At 43.1% G+C, this 21,452-nt stretch overlaps 1 protein-coding gene across 2 annotated transcripts in view; it reads left to right on the forward strand.

The window, feature by feature from the left end:
* The window catches only part of LOC111245994 (uncharacterized), a 93,382-nt gene that overhangs the window by 56,176 nt on the left and 15,754 nt on the right, over positions 1 to 21,452 (forward strand). The gene's annotated exons all lie outside the window — the stretch shown is intronic.

Here is a 21,452-nt window from a genome sequence, read left to right on the forward strand (position 1 = left end):
GTAACCTAGTACGTCCCTTATAGCCAATTCGAACTGTTTCATGTTCTATCCATCGCTGCGTGTTCTGTCAGCCTGCCCTTTCTCCGTGCTCTGGCAACGGGAGTGAAGGTTTCGGTCTGGACCAGAGCAGCATCATCCGTCAAGGGTTCCTCTACGCTCGGCTAGACGAACTGCGGAAAAGGCCTAGGATCAGAGAAGTTCGGATGCGCTTGGCCTCAGCTACTCATACGCGACTGGCTGTACACGAGATCTTTGGCTCCAGATCGCGAACTACGGAGTTTGGCTGCAGAGACATTAGTCTGTTACTTGCGCATCGTATGTCACCCACGGTTTGCAGTCCCTAACTGCTACTACTATCATTAAAAAGTAAGAAACGCTGCTCAAACGCCTCGACGTCTGTTTTGGCCCGCTCCAATAACACATCGGCTTGGCGTGGGACCGTCGTCGACTTAGGTGCATAGTTGAAAGATTCCTCAGGAGCGGGATATAGTCGACTTACGGGGTCCAGTCACCGCGGCAAGAAAAAGATAGAATAAGAAAAAGAGGGAAGAACAAGAGCTAGTACGGAGACCCCTGAACAGGGAGAATCCTTCTAGTCCGTCGCCATCCGAGGAAACCGTGACTGTGCTTGCGTGGAAATTGAGTGCGTTCAGCGTCCACAGTTGCTACTATTAGATGTTCTGGATTTCCAGGACACTGGACAGGTTAAGGGAAAGGCCGGACTGGGCTGCGTACCATCGATTCAAGTCCACAGGGGCCAAACTTTGTTGGTGGTATGCCGAATGCCTTCTTCAGAATAATGCAAATAGGCTTGGCTACTCTTTTTTTTTGGTTTGGTCCTTCTTATTGCTACAGTGCCAAACGATAGCAACATAAGCAGAGATAACCGCTCCACCAGTTGATGGAGCAGCAGAGGACCAGCGACGCAAGGCACTCGAAGTTCTTCTTCTGTTGCTAAGGGGCGGCTCTGCTGGATTTGTCATGCTCAGCGCGAATCGGCCCATGCATCAGTGGTGATAACCATGGTTCTTTTCATTCGTGTCCCCCGAATCGTCTCTCGCTGCAGTCAGTGTCTCCTAGTTGCGATTAAGGGTGCAGCTACTCGATATTCCACAGTTGCCTAGCCATCTGACTTCTCGGTCAGATCGAGAGCTTTCGCTGTTCGACGTGACTACTGACGTGCGGCCGGACCTACGCTAGCGTGGCCATTTGCTACGCAAGAGACTATGGACGACCTCTTGTGAGCGCCTCGCATTCTATCGTTATGTTTAACCATGTATAAACCTCTTGTGTGCAATAAAAGTGTTGTAAGAAAGTTGACTGTATAAATGTTTCTGGCAATGGACAAGATGCTGCACAAGCAAAGCTGTCGAACCTCGAACTAATGCATAAATACGGTAAAAACAATTACGCTACATGTTTCGAGCATCACGTCCGCTAAGCATTCCTTTAGATGACTGCATTTTAAGACAGAGTAAAGTATGTGTACGTCGGGACTCCTAAGCTAAACGACCGTACGTGTTAATGAGTCCAGTATGAAAGCACGTTACCGTTGCCCTGCCCTGAGAAATTTGGAAAGGTGGCTTTCAATGAAGCTGCTTTGTGTTTTTCATAGAAGTGTTATCCTATTTCAGTACCGGTATCTTAGCAATCTGCTACGACATAAAGTAAAGCAGTCATTTATCATACGATTGCGACCAAACGAGATAGAGACATCTCTTCCTTGTCTAGACCTGCGTAAATTGTACAGGCGACAAACATGTATATAATGGCAATGATCTGTGTGGGCTTCAAGGCTCGTCAATGCTCTTGATTGGTCCACTGAGAAGAAAATGAGTTTGAAAAAAGTATAGGTCCAGCGTTGAATGGGAAGGTCATTGCATGTATTATAGAAAAGCTCGTTGACCGCATAAACAAATAGCGTGCCCCTTTTTCGTTGAATTGAAGAATTGGGTTCAAGTTTACCCATAAAAAACATAGGCAACGTTATTCATGTTTTTCGTCTTTTCCGGCTTTTTTTTATCGGGTTGATAGTGGTCCATGAAACGTTCTTAGAAGCCAGGAGACTTCAGTTCTACACAGGCCGTACGCACTCTTGGAGGGAGCTTAGAGAATGTTACGGTTTTTAAACTCTGTCTAGTGACATAATGCAATCCATAAGATGAAACGATCTCATTTCATCATAAAATACTAAGTATGAACCGTATGTCACCATAAGACATCACTTTTCCACCTTGAAGAAGTCTTTCTGCAACGTAATTTTCAACGAAGTGTTGGAAGCAGTGGCTGACACATAAATGCCACTGTCAATTCAGCAGCGTTTGTCATATTTCATAAAAAAAAAAAATATGTCTTCACTTTACCAATTTGAAAAATTGTCAAATACTTGGGTTTGTTTCCTTCCAATAATTTAGCTTCGACCCTGTTGAACTCGGCTAAAGGTCACAATATTTCACTCAAGGGAAATCCGCATTTGTTACATTTTACAAAAGTTAGCAGTCCATAAAGATTATAATGCCTAGACGGTACTACTTATTTAATGGATTTAATTGAGTTTTTTTTTTTGAATAGACAGCCAACCATTTTCGGTCCTATGGCCCAGGACTCATTTTGCTATGTGTATTAGTCCCTCAATAACTAGCTACAAGGTGACTACCTTTACGTGCGTTCCTATAGGTTGATCTAGCCTATTTATATTATTACAAACATAAAGCTCTAATAAGCTGCTGTTATACTGATTTCACAACTCTTGACCGCCCTCTAATGTTACAACTCAAAAAGTGTTACAGAGACGAACCATTGACGTAGTAATTACGTCACCAGATTCATATAAGCAGTCAATCTATTCAGTGTAGCTGGGTAGTCACGTTATTATTAGTGATGAAACCGCTTTTATGTAGCTATTCCACTTCACAGACATTCGCTGCGTCGTACTTACACAGACCACAATGAAGACTTAGTTTTTATACAGGAGTAAGTTTCTCTATCATTAACATCGCCTTTGGCGGAAACACCGATAATTTCATGGGATGAAAGATAACGAACGGCTAATTAATAGTGCCCTGTATACGCTCATACTAAATTATCTTCCCGATAACCCCAAATCTGTTGCCCGACCTATGTCGGTGTCCGAAGCTTCACGGAACAAAGGTTTTAAAGATTCGAGGCTGGCTGAATTAGTGCCGGATAGATCTGTGTTCAGACCAGCGGGCGTTGACGCGGGCGTTGCTAATAACCGATTAGAAGCCTAAAAGGCAGCGGCGAAAGTTATGGCATAAACACTAACAGTACAGTGTACGAGCGTCAATATGTGTATGAGGATGCGTATGAGGTATCCGTGCAGGTGTGCCGTTTCTTCAACCGCGTTTCCAGCACGTGCTGCGGACTTAATAGAAGATTTAGGCTTTAAACTAGGATACAGCCCAGAATGACCAAGTTTGGCTAGCTATAATTTAATTGTTAAACTAGCTGAATCTGTAAGTGTATGACTTTGTTTTATGCTAACGATATTTCTCGAGGGCTCTAGTCGAAGGGTGGACCCTGCAAAAACCGCGAACCTCTAACGAGCCTAAGTTTAGAACAGGATATATGGTCACTTTGACAGCCCATACTTAACCAGGGAGCTAAGGGTTGATCGTAGGTTGAAAGTGAGAAAGCTGACCGCAAGCCACAGCAGGGCCAGCGGCAGAGGCGGACACATTGAAAGTATAGCAAGTGTTGTAACATGTAACGCAGACGGCAAATGCTGTTTAAAATTCTGAGGTAATCTACTACTACTGGGTTATAGGTTAACCTGATGCCAGCGCTGGACGTTGGCGTAAGTGTAGCATCTTGCCATATTACCTGCCATTCAACTTCTTCCTGTTGAAGCCAACCGTATGGCTGAAATCGAGGACACAGGTCGATTACTAAAAAACGGCGCTACTGACGTCCCTTAGTCGCGTTCTATTTTACATCTTCGACGATATCTTCTATGTGGGACAAGCGAAATGAGCAGCTAGCTATTATCCAGAAATTAATAACATTAAAAGAAGCTGTCATTAGAATTTAATTACTAAAATATACATCGTCAATGCATTATCAATTAAACAACCTGTTTTGCGTGAGGATATAGGTTGAAGGGCTTGCCATCCTGCAACTGGAATGGCGTGCTAATGGTGGCCCTTCGTGAAAACTTCCAGGAGTCGTACTGATACAATCAACGGTAATTTTGTTGACCGGAAAGCCAGTCATCATTTGGCTCATTATGTCTTCCAGCTTTCCAGCTCATACAAGTCTGACACACGGTAGAGCTAAGATACGTTAGATTAATACGGGCTTCATCACCATTGTGCTATAAGAAGTAGTACACCTATTTTTTCTATTAGTCTTTAAAAATCCGCATTAGAGGCAGAAACGAATCAGCCCTAATAATAACAACTGCATAGACATCGTTTTCTTTACATCGACATTTGACAAAAATCAACCAGATAAACATATCGTGAGAACACCTCTATACGTTCTATACTCCCCATATAAACGTTACACCACTGCCTTCAAATCAGAATTTGTAATAACTCCCAATTCCTCTCCGTCCAACTGTTTGTGAACTGTTTGTCAACATTTCCTTCTAAGGTGCGCTTAGCTTTCCCCTGTATAATATCTATCGCGTATATATCACATTTTCTGTCCTCCGCTATATTCGACACCCACCTAGATATAGGGTGTAAAGCCTCTGTCTGGTCCCTTTACTGTGCTTCATATTTGTCGCGATGTAACACATAAATGTGGCCTTTATCCTGTTCAGCTCTCTAATCAAAGTGTATTGTCCGTTACAAAAATGGTTCCGAAGCACCTGCGAAAAGTTTTCGTGGGAGCGGAACCAAAAGAACCCTGAGGGAGTGAAGTTTAAAGATTTGATGGCTACTGGTCCCTACTTCTATCAAGCTAAGCGAGCTGAGTCCGGCTGCCGCTTCGGAACATTAAATGGACCCAAACGGGAGCCACTGGGACTTTTGACAGACCGGTGACATCACCGCCTTTTGACAACGAATTCCACTATAACTTTTCTGCTGCTGCCGCCGTCCCCATCATCGCTACTATACATCGACAATGGGATCTGGGTGGAGTTAAAGGTAAGGGGAGGAAAAACCTCCAAACCCTCCAACTGAAGCTACTCTCTTATCGGGTGTACGGTTCATAAAGATTCGATGGTTATAATGAAACTGCTAAATAAGCCGGTCAAACTAGAAGTGCAACACTCACCAAAATCAAGTTGTCTAGAAATAAATATTATAGAGATAAAAATGATTTAAAAAAAAAAGTGATAAACACAGTTGTTGTTAACTACATCAAAACATTAAACAAAACGAGAGTATGAGACACACATTCAAAATATCACACTGAACCCTGATAAACTTAAGCTTGGAAACTGTACATAGATCTAATTGCAGAGCTCAAAGCAACGGCCAGACTTACTCAGAGTTACTCAGTAAATTAGTTTTGTTTATTATCAATAAGTGAGTAATACACTATATTATAAAGAGCTAAAATGATATAATACGTATTGCGCTTTTAGACAGGTGTAAAAATAACCGCATAAATACATAAACGCATGTTATACCACTCGTCTGTCGAACATTCGAATGTCGTCGTCGTCGTCGTCGGAAACCTCGGCTTACTACAATCGGTTAAAACGTCTAGGCTATCTGTGTAAAATATAATACCAAAAAAAACTCGTATAATTACTACGTGAGGGCTAAAAGTACTTCTTTAACTTTGTTTTACTCTATATTTGGTTGTATATTAGTACGTTCTTTTGCGGTCAAGTGCTGCGGCTAGACATTGGATGTACCTCTATCCCCTAGCAGCCTTTCCTATTTGGAGCGACTTTGTGCCGTGCTAACCCGTGTTGATTGAGCGAAAGGTCAACCCCTGCCAATATTTCTTCCTAATTACAGAAAGATCTGCGGTGGACCAGCAGTCGGGGAGACGAAGCTATTCATTCGGAACCAACAACAGGCTTGCCAGCCTGCTTCATTGTTTCGCTGTCCTTTATGTCAACGCGCTGTTTTTCTTCTCATTCCTTTGCTACGCCAATGAAAACTACTTCGTTTTCTCGGAAATGTGACAGTCAAATTATAGCTTTTTGCTCTATCTGCTACTACTTTTTCTACCCTCACATCCAAAGAACGAGTCCTCCGAAAGAAGTACATCTGCTGCCATGAGATGCCACCTCTGACACCTTAATGTGCTGCTCAGCTCTTTGGTAGACCTAACAGTTGTTGCTACCATTGGTATTCTAGAAGTGTAGTTTATTAGCAGTACGTTTTGGACCAGTGAAAAGCTTCATGATGTATGTGACGCGCACGCATCCTTCAAAAATAGCCTATCGAATAAACCAAAATATGTCGCCAACTTCACAGTTCTTCGACTGCAAACGACATTGAACAACAAGTAGATGGTAAAAGCAGAGTTCTACATCTTCCTGCAGGATCCGTATAGTTCTTTTACCTTTGTTGTATTATACTGTATATTTTCCTTTACCTTGAGGAGAGATAATGTTTGTCCCGCTTATTTACAAACAACTGCGGATAGGTCTCCTAGTTTACATATAGTTGTAGCAATTGTGCGATTCGTGACGTCTTAGGCGCAGGCCGGCTCTTTCAGTAAACGCCTTCGATAGCTGAAATGTCGGAAAAAGGCGGGAAGACGTTTCCTGACCTGAAAGCGCTACAAGAGTATGAATAAAATACAACGATGTTAAGCTGCCGTTGCGAGTGCCATTGATGTTAGCAGCCGAGCTGCGAAGATCGTTCCGTTTGGTCGCCCCTGGTCCGTATTTTACAACCACCAGCCATAATCCTTTTCGGTTAGTTTGCTTGTATATGTGTATATGTTATATATGTATGTTGCGACTGAAGCCACCTCAGCCCCTATCAATTTCTGCCCGTTTCGCTGACCCTTCCCTTCGCACGAAAAGCGCGTCAGAAATCAAAATAGGAACGGCACATCGAAACAGAACCTCGAAAATGGAATACGTTAGACACAAAAAGATCGTATTGAGCCCTTTACTCTGAGAGGTCTCTTAAAACAGTGCTAATTAGCGGTACTGAGAGATGCCGAAGGAAGAGGGGGTACGCCATAAAAAGAAAGGCTTTTAATATCGTGTTTAGTTCTGATCGCCATTTGGATTTTGTGGGACTAGGAGAGCAAGATAACTTTGTGTCCTAAAAAACCATAGATAAAATAAATTATTCTTTATTTATCTTCTAACTTTAGACTTCATTTTATGTTCTGAATGTTTGTGAGTCTTTTTTGATGCGGTTGCAATGACGAAATAGCTTTTTTTTTAAATGAATAAAAGGGAAATTTGCCTAAGCTTTTACCATTAGTTACGAAAACTGTTGGCTCTTAATTCTTAGTGAAAAATTATCTATTTTGAAATACATTTACAGAAGTCAATGTTTTATTCCATGGCGCGTGAATTAATTTCCCAATCGAAGCGAAACATTCAGATGAGGATCGACTTGGCTATTGATGGCCGCGTAAGGTGACGTTCCTCACATCGACTGTTCAGGTCCGTACCTTATTCTGGCGTTGATTTATGCGATTAGGTTTGGACGGGTACCGGCCGCTTCATTGTTGTTGCTTTCACCGTTTATTCATGCCGTGCTGTTGTTTTCATCATCCATAGCCATGTCTTCACACTAGCTCTAGAGTGTCGAACGCCCCATCACTCTTGTAGGCACCCGGTTCCACATGCTGGCCCTAGTCGCATTAATCGCACCATCTACCTCTATAGAATCAACGTAGGACAGTAACACAATTAACATAGGCTGGACAGACATGGCCGTTTTATCTGTGTAAGTTAACGATCGCGTGGGACGCACTCGTATCTTCGGTTAGTGGACAGGGTACATAGATTCATTTGACAATGGACAGACTGTCCCGCTATTCTTTACTTATTAAAAAAAATATATTCGTATATAAATCCAATTATTTCTGCAAGCAAGCGTTTTTGTTTAGTCGTACAGAGTCATACAAAACGTCTGAGGGACACGATTTCGATAGTGGCGTGAAAAGTTTGATCACATTGGTTGAATACGCTTATAGTTGATGACCTGTCTAATATTCGAATAGGCGGATTGCGAAATCTGTCTGCCACCAAGCGTAGCACTCCGTTTCGCACTGTTGAATCATTACCGGGAATTGTGCTGTGTTTTTGTCGGGCAGAAGTATATACAAGTAGTGCAAAACAATTTTTTAAGCATAAGATAGTGTCACGGTACATCATATTGTTTACCATACGTTGCAATTGTTTTTCCCAATCCTGCGGGCCACTTCAGAGACTTTTTCTTTTCTCTGTTACCATTTCTAGCTACGGCTTCTCTCTTTGACATTGGGTTTCTTTCAGCTTCATTCTGGGCTTGTGGGAATTTTCGCTTGAGCATGCAAATGAGAAGACATCCGTCATGGACTTTGTTAGCTGGATTGCTACAGACTGCCTCCGTAGAGGCTGACACTGTGACAAGCTGTAAGACTAATACGCTAACGACGTGTGCCCCTTTAGTGTCTCCTTCATTTTCGCTCTCCGGCTCTTTATCTTGACCCTGATGTTGCTTGCATCGATTCTAAACCCAACGCGTCTACCGCGATTTCAACGAACAGCCGCTTCCATCCTAGCGCATTGCCGATCATTGCTTTTGGCGTGTTATGTTTGCCCCTACCCCAGCCGTAGAAGGAAAACAAGGCCTTTAGCCTTTAGACAAAAACGATTCAAAGACTCTTCGACTATTGCATGCCATGGCAAAACAGTTTGGATTAAGCTAAAAATGGCTTATTCAACTGATCAGAAATGCTTTCATAGAAAGGGTAGTGATAGAGAGAATTGAAGTAGTATATTCTAGCAAATACTGCCCAATAGCACTACCCAAGAGAGCTAACTACAGGGCTAAACAGCCAACCACCGTCGGACTGCCTCTGAGCTTAAGGGCTGCGTGTAAACCATGACAACTCCAACTGAACTATAGACGAATTGTTCTAAATAGTTTGGGGGTATCTTAGAGAAAAGGAAGGCGCGGGATTGTTGTGTTCCATCCATTTGAGCTTCACTGTGCTTGTCTTCATCGTATGAGCAGGGTTCGATTGAACAGTAAAGTAGTAATCGTGTGCTTCCACTAATCAGTGGCAGTCAACAACGGGTGCCCATTGAAACCTAAGCCTTTTTCGTAGTTCTATCTTGCGTAGGTGGTTATGCACCTAATGGTACCATGCAATACTGGCACTGATGGCTGTCTTACCAGTGCTATCATCTGAGTGTGAGTATTCGTGCGGTAGTTCAGGCAGACATGATCTTGCATTAACCGTTTAGAACAATCAGTGCCGCCGTAGCCTGACCCTGGATAAAGAAAGTAACGTTAAGCTTGCTATAGAATTGCGGCACTATTTCGATACGGCTAGCGTAGCAGGCTATAAGTGCTTGCAGGGCAGGCAAAATTGCGGACAAAAGTAACTGAGCAAAGAAAAACATGGCAAAAGGAAGTGATCCGCTATGTTTTGACCTAATCACTTTTCCATTTTTTTTCCTCCATTATGCATATCTATCACGTGATAAAGCTCGGTGACATGTGATGTTTTTTGGACATTAATAATACTTTGTTTTGCTTTCTCGTACATTCATTAGAAAGACATAGAAGTATCAAGAATTAATACAGATGCCGTTAATTCTCTTCTCTACTGGTGTGTATCCCATAATAAGCGAAATTCTTAATAGCACAACGGCCGTAGCTTACCCTCCGCAATTTCTAACGCTGCCGAGAACAACTTCCCCTACCAGTGACAAATCGGGTTCCAGTCATAATTAGGGTTCATAGCTCAGCCAGAGGCGGCTGTGCAAAATATGTACTGCGACTACCAGTAGGAATGCGTGTTCAAAGGACACAATAGCTATTATGTTGACTGGGATATGGACGTCCGTAACAATTATGTGAACGGCCGGGTTCCTGCTTAGTCGACCGAGTGGATAAATTGCGATGATGACACAGTTCACCATAACTAGCTACCGTAACACCGAACGCTGTCTCCCAACAAAATTATCAAACGACAAATTCGCGGTAGGTCCAGCCTACGGATTTCTGGAACGGGTTAGAACTCTCGTAACACTTTTCGAATATCGGGAAAGTGATAGAGCAGGTCGGTTAGCATGGGGGTCAATATGACATGGGGGAACAACTTGAAGTACTTCTCAATCCACGGTCGCCGGCACGGAGTGTGCCAGCCAATGTCGCTGTAACGTTCATGTTATCCTTAAAGCTATGTCGGCAGAAGGAATCCGAATATGAGTTGTCACCGGACGGTTGCAATGACCGTAGATAAATACCGTAGATAAGATACGACTAGGATAGGGGAAACATTGGAGGCATATTCTGCTTGCCGATCAATTTGGACCTTATTCGTTCTTATTCCCTGCAATTCTTGCCCTTGCCTGTGGAGCGTTTTCAATGAACACGACTACTCATCTGCGTTACATAGTAAAATTTTAAATGGGTTGGTGTAAAATGACTGGTCGACTTATGCACTAAAGATCCCCTAGACACTTCAACGACAAGACGAAAGAAGAACCTGTACTGGAAAGCTAGACATCGAACGCATACCTATTATGGAGATGACTTTAACCAGGCCTGACCCAGTTGTGTCTAATCGACTGGAACCTGCACCCACTTACTTTATAGATAAAATTCTGGGTATACTCATGCTTGATGTTCATTTATTTGAAAGAACAGCACCGAGCTTTCAGGCAGAGCAAAGCTGTCTTGGGTCTGACCGCTGCTTCTGTCCATGTATTTGAGTGCAGTTTTTACGTGAATTTGTTTTCCTTATTCTATTTTCTTTGCTCGTTTTCTTTCTTTCTTTCTTTGTTTTTTTCCTGCAACGCTCATTGAAGTTCCAGCCAACATAGTCGCTACTAATGCCATCGGTGGGTTGCTCTAATGAACCTCTAATATGACTGTATATAAGTCCGGTCTTTAACGGATTAGATTTCGCATTTTGTAACATAAGATCAAGCTAATAGCGAAACATGTTTGCTTTGTTGATATCAACACTTAACTAAAATTAGACATTACTCATCCATATTATACTGTCTGTCCCTGAAGTAGTTACCTTGGATGTCCGTATCTAACGAGCGTTATCGTCCAAAACACGTCATGTCATAATAACGCGTAGGTTATATGCTATGCTTCATCTAGGTTCCGAATCAACATTGACTTCTAACCACAAGAGTTAATCTTTAAGGCCGTACATAAACAGCTGAAGCGGTCGCTGTTGATAAATCGGCAAAACACGGCCATTGTCCAACTGACCATTTCAAAGGCTTATTAGATTGTATAAGACGGTCTACGCTGACATACAAGCTACAGAGGAACGGTAATAGGGCGGATATAGGAGACGCATTGTAATCATTTAGGATCAGATAGTACTTTTCTTTCAGTTTAGGGATGTTATTCGTTGTAAGAAAACTCCCAAAACCACTGGCAGTCAGTGATATATTTAAAGTTTCCCCTACGACTGACGATGATGCGAAGGTTGGACACAAGGGGCTTCGGGTAGAAAATTCAGTTCAGTAGTTGCAAGGTTTAGTCCCATGAAGCAGACTCACTATTTACTATTGTATTCGATGGAAATGATCGCTTGTTCCATATTACTAATAACGTTGTAAAAATATACCTCGTATCTAGCAGAATGAAACACTGAATAACTAAACACTCCAAGCGAGCTCAGCAGAATGCCTAATACAGGATCGTTCATTAATTTAAACGATTCACTTATTAAACTGTTCGCATACTACATAAGCTACGGCTTAATTTCGTACGTGCATTAATCGGCCCTTTTCACTATCTACAATAAAAAAAGATAGAAGTCAAGTGACGTTTTTGCTCTCGTAGTGTTTACTTACAATCAAGGCCACTGTTGCGAGCTCCGTTGGCCTCGAAAATCTCCCCATTGTCGCTGTGGCTGTTTACTCAATTTAGTTAGACGACTTCAGGATGCTCGGGCTATCAGCCAGACTATTAAAGAGAACGCCATCAAACGCAGCGCGGACGAGCGACGAAGCATGTCTTCACTTTACCAGACATTTAGATAGCCTAACGGTGAGCTGACGGCGGTCTGTTGGATCATTCTTAGATTGTTTCGCAGCAGTAAGAGTAGTGAGTTTGTGCCACCGTCGCGTCCGCTTAGATCAGGCAGAATTGTTCCGACATCCAAACAGAATCCAGGTACGGGTCACTGTTGGCCCAGACCAACCAAAATGGGTAATGTTTCTTGTGCAAAGGCTATGCTTATTGGTGGTACTTTATTGCTTTGTGTCGAAAATCGACCAGGTGCAAGCGGACGAACTCAGAACAAGGAAACATAAAAGGAGTTTCGTCAGAGGAACTATTTTTTCGTTGATGGCAACCAACTGGTTCAGCAGTTGATTAATTCTATCGTTATTCTTGGGAGCGATCTGGGACTCTGGTCCTGTCAAGAAATGCCGATTCAGGTCGAACCAATTCGCCTTTATCCAACGCGTTCATGTCGTAGCGGCGCAGCTCGACCCCACTAAGCTGGCCAAGCTTCAGTCTAAGAAGATCGGGACGCCTGAAGGCGGCGTGTTCCTGCGAGGTATAGTCGTTCAGTAGAGACTTGGTCTAAACCCAGATACATGAGCAATTGTTTTTAGAATTAGTTCTCATGTTCATCTTTTTTTTGCTTTCGTTTCCCTTTTTTGTATTAGAATTAATATTAATACATCCCAACTATCGGTCATGAGAAACGACGCATAATACAACATCAGCAGTAACAACAATGGAAGTACCATTCCACATCTGTTCGTTTAGCTTCCATCTATCAAGTTTCTATTGTATATCGTGCTTTTATGACAAGCATCTGCCACGAGGTTTCGTGAACGACGCATAATATCCTTATTCGCGACTGATTACGTTACGATATAGCTGTTGACGTTTCGTTTCTTATTGTATCAGGGTTGTTTTCTATAGCGAGCATATTTGATTTGTCCTGCTAGTATACAGTCGACAATTTGGCCTGAGAAGCACAGGCCTTCTCGAATAAGATTCGGCCGAATGGAAAACTGGGACCCGAGTGTTCGCTTGCCAACAGCTTGACACCGAGAACTTGCTTTTTCACAGGTTTACGCCTCTCGGCGATAAGGAGTAGTTGGATCTCCACATACTCGTTGTGGTTAACACCGCGTCACACGCGTTAATGCCTTCGTCGGCGTCAGCTTGTCATTTAGCCGGTTCCAAGATAAAAGAAAAAATTTTTCTCTCAATTCATCTCTACCCATGATTTTTAGCCGTCTCACCCCCAGGACTGCCTATTCATTTCGTTTTCTATTTTTTTTTTCCGTTTCGCATTCTTGATCAGCGATCTTCAACAGAGTTATTAGGACGGGGGTAGTCTTCTCGGCGCGCCTGCTCTTTTCAAAGCACCGAGTTTAGTCTTATCGAAACGTCCACATACGCCAGCAGCACTTGCCCTTAATTTGCGCTATATTCCTATGAATGTGTATTGGTTGCATACGTAGATCCCAGCTGTTGTCCACTATCTATGACTTTGAAGCAGCTGTGACTGTGACTGAAAATTCCGCTAAAATATGCAGTTATGTACTGGTCATGATGGTGGCGATGGGTAAGTAACCATGCATGTGACCCGTGGGGCACACACGCGAAGTCGTTTGTGTGAAACAGCAGCGGGAAACGAAGTGACGGTATTGAAACCGCCTTCGATAAGAACACTGTTGGCACGACCTTACGCTAGCGCAAGTGTCGAAAAGAAGGAATGGAAAATCTCTTACCTCTCTGACGCTCATTAAAACAGGCAGTAATCATGAATAGTGTGGTGAAGTTATTTTGTTGGGGGTAAGTGAGGTTGGGGGAAGAGCGGTGCTCTCATCGACGCGCTTGTGATGATCGCAGAACACTGTTCTACCAGCTCCTAGTTTATTATCAGTAGAGTCGTATACCTCTACGAGAGAGAATTGGCAATGCATGAAATATCCAACCTCCTGTACCAAGGTCAGGAGGGCATTACAAGGCAGAGCTGATCCTAGAAGGGTAGCAGATACATGGCGTTAAACAGCAAATACGATGTAGTTGAACACGGCTGTAGTTTAAAGGCAGACTTGAAATTTTTGGTAGTTGGGAAAGACTTGTCTATCCAAGCTTACTCGGAAAGAGATGCATCTCGTTGAGGCAGTGGTACGAGTAAAAAGATTGTAATTCTTCCTCGCTGCCAGAAGGGCGGGAAAACAATTGAACATTAATAATCACACTTACTTCAGGTGGCTTAGGTCTGACTGTATGTCAACATAAATATATATAATAGTTTTCTATTCCGGTAAATATTCGAGGAGCGATCAGTAGGTACATTCTTGTTAACGGTGACGATTTAGATGTTACCGATTTGGCATCTTTCGCAGGCTTTAGTTCAAAATTTAGGCTGAAGTTCCAAATGTATCGAAACCACTTAAATTTTGTTGACACACTCGCAGACATTACTCAAAGTATGGACCTATGTACTAACGTCAGCTTACGCGTCGTTGATTTTTTTTACCATATTATGTAAATGTCCATTAAATTTGTGTTGATTCCTCTGCTATTACGTTATTCTTTATTATGGATTACTGTTTTCTATATATGATAATAACAGTTATTAATGATTTTTCAAAATCATCGTCTCTTCGACATCGTTCTAACCTAGCTTTACCTCGATCTTAGCGATCGATAGCGAACATTAGTATAAATCGTTTAAGAAACTAAAGAAATTGGCTTAGCCAAAAGGTATAGCGAACATTGACAAAGACTTCGTAGGTTACAATAGTTTGACATCACGGCGGTGTTGGCGAGTACTGATGACACAACCGTTCGTCTCGACAAGTCTACTGAACGTGCCCACAACTCAAACCCATTTCGTTTGACTCCACCCAAGCAACGTGTACAGAGGGTGGGTTACCTGAGCTGCTCGAATCCCAGTAAATTTCAGTGATGTCACTAGATATTATAGTATAGGCGAAACCAGTCTACAACACTGGCTAGTTGTCTCCCCACTTGCTTACGTTTGACTAGCCAAGGGGAAGGCAGTCATTTGACATAACGGTACAATGTATATTCATACGATATCAACCCTGAACTTAACTTACCCAGCAAAGTCCTATAGCTGTGCGTCTCTGAAGTTCAGTCATTTGCTTGACTGCTATTACTGCGATTGCTGACGAAATCGAAAATATTGACGGCTGCCCTATAACGAGCAATCTTGAATAGAACATACGTGTTCGTTGAGAGGTCCTTGAAGACCGCTAATGATTCTAGGTGCCTGCTAAAAAAAATCCCACTGCGCAGGATATATTCATTTTGTGCTTGGCATATATTACTTAATACTATCGATGTACACCGAGATCGAAGATGGGAACGCAAAGTACAACAAACTTACTGACAGCCGTCACAATCGCAAGCAATGAGGTTAGGGAGTTAAAAAAAATCTAGCGTATATGGGACCAGTGCCTACATATAAACGGCAAAATAAAAATATTCCGTTTAGCCAGTACGTACACTGTCGTAACTAGAATAATCAACGTTATATGCTTATAGAAATCCTAGGAGAAGCGAACGCACATACGTGCATGAAAAGCAGAAGACGATAATCGCCTTAGAGTTTACTAGACTTTATCATATTAGTAAACCAGCTTATGTTCGCAAAAGCTTCTTTCTAGTCGAACACGATTATGAGAGTAGCCGAAGCCTGTCATTTCGTTCGATCTTTCTCCTTTTTTCTGGTTCCGACGCACTGTAATGAACCCAGATCGCTGCTACAACTCTTTACTTTGTGTTATTTCATGTCTTCTTTTTCATACAAAAACCAACTGCTGGTGGTTTTTACTGCACACCGAACGCCTACCGTCCCGCTATCGATGGGGCAAAGGTAACGACAGCGACTCACCGACAGCGTCGTCATCTGTTGGTCCACAGACAATACGACGTTCATCTCAGTTTGCGACTCACTAATCATGGTTAAGGGATGTACTCTATTCCTCTTTCTTTCCCATTCGTCGTATCACTTAACATCTTTTCTGTCTTCTAATCCCCCAAGAATCATCCTGCTCAAGTCGAAGTTTTTCATGCCGTTCACCTGCGTCATCTGCCGTCTACTGCCCCCGCATCTGCACGCTAAATTACTGCACTTGTCGTGGAGCAACGATATGCAGTCAGTAGGGAAAAACATTCAAACAGCAGCGGTAGCCAACCTGCCGGTCTAGGCAATATCCGAAAGAGCTGTATTATGTCGGTACACGTCGACAAGACTCTGGCGGACATTGGTAGCGGTTGGTGCCGCGACGTTAGCGTGCAGTTCCCGCCGTACAAAGTTAGCCGGCCGCGACCATAAATCAGAAGATGTTTTTTTAGAAGCTAGCTTGCAGCCTAGAACGACTGTGCATCGGTTCGCGTACGTCCAGACAAGCTACCTCATTGAATATAGAAAGGAAGTGCTTGCTTGTTGCAGTATGTCTAGCGCTGACACGATGAACTGCGTAAGGCCCGAGGCAAAAAAGAGGGACCGAAGGAGAAAGAAAAGGTAGATGAGGAGTTTAGTTGTGTTGTGGCTCCGAGCCAATCAGTCTGTTTATCTGCTTGCTGGTCTGCGATCTAAGCGAACACTCAAAGACAACCCTCTGCAAGTCATTTCTCATCCGTCTTTCTCTCTCAGTGTACATGCCATGATCTTTCGCGCCGAAGGCGAAACGCATCTTTTCCACCGTTCGGCGTTGCTTCATTGTACTATGATGTTAATTATGGCAAACAACGAAGAGGGCAAGGACAAAGCAGTTAAGAACCGAACGAGCATCTTAAATGATCCTCTTTAAAGATTACCACGCGCTAATTAAATTAAGAGCGGCGCTATCGCGTAACTAGCCGCGACGCAGCGAGAACAGATGTAGATCCCGAATGCATTTAGTGCTCAAATGGGGTAAAAGTGAAAAAATGTGCGCGGATAAAACGAAATAAACACAGAACGTACATTTGTCCATTTTACTTATACAATTGGTTATTGCCGCGAGCACAGTTCGAACAGCAGCAGGTTCTTTGTTCAACCACCCCATTGGTTAGCGCAATGCAGTAATTCAAACTTATTTAGACTACTTACAAGTGGAAGTTACTTGCGCTACAAATGAACAATGTTGTCCAATGGATTGGTGTGAAACAGCTGTCATAAAAGGCCAGCCACAATGTCTGAAGTGATTGGACAAAAAGTTGCCTTTTACTCGATTAGTCTTCACGTAGGTGACGTCGATAGGCAGAATTAACGGTGGAACGAAGAGCGGTGGAGGAACGTACAGAAGGACAAATCATTGGATGTTCGACGAATTATTATTGCTTCGGTACACACGTGTACGACATTAACTAGCTACCTGTTATTGTTTGATGCGTACAATTACTGAGACCACGTAAACATGGACCACGTAGGACATGATTTTACGAGAAATCATCTGTTGTTCTTTAAAATCCGTCGCATTTGTCACCTGAAATCAGATGACCAATTATACAATAACAACTTTGCGGAAACTGTATACCTAAACGTCAGAATATATAATATGCATATTTGCACTTGAACATGTCAGATGGCGCATGCAAAGGACCGTCGTGCCTTCCTTATGTATGCATTATGCGCATATGTGTCACTTGAGAAAAATACATGAAATAGTTCATTGATCATCTCTAGAATGAACATTCCTAGAATGAATCGAAACCTTTTTCCATATCGCTGAAAATTATACGAGACCCTCGTTGTACATCTTCGTCATCGTCACCATATGCCTGAGCCTGGATGTGCTTTCGTTCAAAAGGGTCTTTTTTCGACAATCGGAGCCTGGTGCGTGACGGAGCAGACTATGAGCTACGAAACCGGATGAAGCTTCATTGAATTGATTTTTGGAGATGCTTAACCAAACAGTCAAGTAACTAATAGATACTAAACCACGCTGATTTATCCATAACGCGGACACATGACTCGGCGGCCGTCGCTAGCTCATTCCTGCGCCAAGACGCTCCAATCGAACCGATGAGCGCAAATTGCGGTGCGCAGGGGCGCCAGTATGAAGCTTGTCCGTACAGTCAATGCCAAAAGTGTCCTACAGATGGACATATCGTATGGTATCGTAGTAGCAGCTAGTGGCTGCCACCAACTGTTGAATCTATGATATGCATAGAAATCTATGGGAAAATATGTATATAAAAGAAAAAAAAGAAGACAATATAAATGTTTACCATCGTCAATGTAGAATGATCCGTCCTGCTATGAACGCCAGATCCGCCTTGCTAGATGCCCTACTACCATGCAATGCAAGAATGAATCCGCGATGTCACGAAAAGCCTACCCGTCCTGAACAAATCAGAGAGGATTGAAATTTCCTCGTCGACCCTGTTTTTACCATGTTGTCTTTCACTTCAACGCTTGCGATATACCGTGGCAACGGGTGCGCTACAACTGCGCAGCTGGACGTCTACCAACGATTACCGTCTGTATAATACAGCGTAATACGAGCAGCCTGGTTGGAAGCTGAAAGAGCTTTGTGCAGCCCCCTACGCCCTGCGCCACTTCTCCTATTGATTAACGCTGCATCATAACTAAATCAGGCTGGAATCTCCGTCAGTGTCGTATTTATTCGCGCAACTTCGCAGAAACCGCAGCTTTCCTTTTCAAGCGCAATGATTGAAGAGTAAACCGCTATTGTTCGGTGTCACAGATGAAAGCGCCATGAGTGGCGCCAGCTCGGAGCTAGTCACTTTCTTCGTTGGTCAGTGAGGTCGGTTAATAGAACGGCGTGTGCTTCACTTATCCAAACCTGCTTGCCATGGAGACAAACGCAGGAAGAGAGAGTTGCAGTACCGTTGGTGTAGCTTTCCATGACCCGCGCCAGCTGACGTGGACGCCGGTGCCTCCGAATCCCTTTGCAGAAGAGCGCCACCGGCAACCTCGATAATGCATGATCGGTTAGCCAAATGCATGAATGCCAATTCTTAACGAATGGCCTGGCCGTTCTCGTTATCGCTCGTTCCGTTCAGGTTGTCAAATGGTGATCATTCTCTCGAAGGACAAAATTATCCTTCCTATTTGCTTTCTCAGCTAAGCTATTAGTCCCGCATTAAATGCTTAGACTCAAATATGTAAAAGCCAAATTACTATGGGCCGTTATAGTGTATTATAATATTTGGTTAAATTATTTTAAAAAACACCATCAAACCACGCTATTAAGTTTCGTTTATTAGGTATTTGTAGATCTTCGTAGATCTAAGAGCTTCTTTACCCCCCAACATTGCCTATACCGGGAAAAATGTCCCTTATGTCAGAAATAAGTCTAAGAAAAAGCAATTCTATCAAACTTCGTTCAGTAGTAGTAGAGGAGATATCCAGCCTTCATTCAGACAGTAGTCCTTAGCCTAACAAATAATCCAAGAGAAATAGGCTCTATCATATTTTTGATTCCAGTCCCTGAAAAACCCTTCATGTAAGATAGATGGGATCGCGTGCGTGCTACGCCACAACTCTAATGCCAGACTAGCTTAGGTCGAGAGCAGAACTTTTTTTCCCTGCCCTGTCCCGTTTTAATGTAAGACGATCCTTTTTGCTTCGTCTAGCGAAAAGGAATATCGGTGGAGTTTGCGAATACCTCTGGTAGCCAGTAACAGTTGTAAAAAGTGAGTTTGTAGCAGGTTCATTTTCAGTCAAAAACTGCCTACTGCTACTTCAGTAGCCCTCTATGTTTCGAATTTTACGTCCGGTGTCGCCGTTAGGCACTGCATCAGATGGCTGTCTCCCCGCAGAAAGCCAAGTCTGTCTATGCCCGTGTTCGAACCTAAATCACAACGTGTCCCGGAGCTTGGCAGGCAAATAGTAGGTAACCTATTTTCCTTTATCCTTTGCTATCATCCTTCGACAACTCGTACCACTGTTGGTCTCTCGCCGGCGTTCAGGGGACTTGATGCCCTTTTGCTCTATCTACAGCCATTCTTATTAGATGTTTCTGCGGTGACGCGCACTCATTCTTCTATCTCCATTGCGATTTTGTTCATTACAAGTACACCTAGTGTTGAGGCAAGTACTATGAGCCTTCGTTTCTGGGTCTCGTGCACTATGCCGCTTCCATAATCTACCAAAATGTTCGTCCAGCGTTACCCGATCTCGTCGAACCCGATTTTTAAACACAAAGTATTTAATCCTTTTTAACCTAAGCATAGCCTTATTCTTATCCACATTAAGGCCCGCTCGGGATTTCGGAATTTCTTCGGAGATGCTTTTATTGCCACTATGAACCTCAGAGCTCTCTAAGTACTCCTTTTCGAGGCGCTGCTTTGCCTCTTCGAACACTTCTATTTTCATTTACCGCGTGGCGTCACTAAATTCATCTCGTCTGCTCACTCATCATCGAATTCAAGTGTCCGGGAATGTTCAATGCGGGGGTAGTTTATCTTTCATCCATTAAGCGCGCTTAACCAAACGCTTTTTCCGGTCATTACATCGCCGCCGCTACCAGCGCTACTCAATCCCCGCTCGTTTGTTTTCATCTCGCCGCTAAACCCGACTTTTTTCGGCTTTGTTTCTTCGGGGAATAAAAAGACTTTAGAGCTGTCGACGAGCAGCGATTGGAATCAGAAACGACTGAGAAACAGCCTTTATTTTGGACATTTAGAGGGATGAAAATCAGCCTACAAACGAAATAGGGAACGAAAATCATTGTCTATTGCCCTATCAATTGGTTGACAAAACAGCAGGAAGGGTCGTTCTATAATATAGATAGATATTGGCAAAATAAAGGAAAAGAATAAAAAACAAATAGCCTTCGTAGGAGTAGGTCGACTCACGTTGGCTTGGCAGGCGGGGACAATCGAGAAACGAAATGCGGAGTGGAAAGCAGATTACTACTCCAAAACGTTCTTCCGTAGAGCCCGTCTGCTCACACGCTGAACATGTTTAGCAAAAGGAATCTTTATAGAATTATTATGGGAATGATATCAATTAGGCGAGCTACAGAAATTAAACGAGGAGGCTTACAAATATTGAACTCGCGGCCGAACAGGGTAACATCAGAGCACATAGAAAAATTATCTGTGCTACTAACGGGGCGTATGGGTTTGTGTCAAATTACGTTTTCGATGCGCCGCAGGAGAAAGTAACCGTAATACGTTATGCATCTACATGGCAGCAAAGTTCTTGCTGAATGCGTTTCACATTTGCTCCTCATATGAACATGTATGCCTAAAAGGAGAGAAGCCCCACAGTAAATTGTTTTTAAGGACTTGCCGTGGGCTCGCGTTTTGCCCCCATAGCTGCTTCACTCTTGCCCAGCTCCTTGCTGCCTCCAAAAGCTTTTTCATTCGACGTTTGGGACTGGCTAGAAAGCTCAAGCTACTGTGACG

Source organism: Varroa destructor, unplaced genomic scaffold, assembly GCF_002443255.2.
Source record: "Varroa destructor unplaced genomic scaffold, Vdes_3.0 BEIS01000002.1, whole genome shotgun sequence".
NCBI classification, from domain to species: Eukaryota; Metazoa; Arthropoda; class Arachnida; order Mesostigmata; family Varroidae; genus Varroa; species Varroa destructor.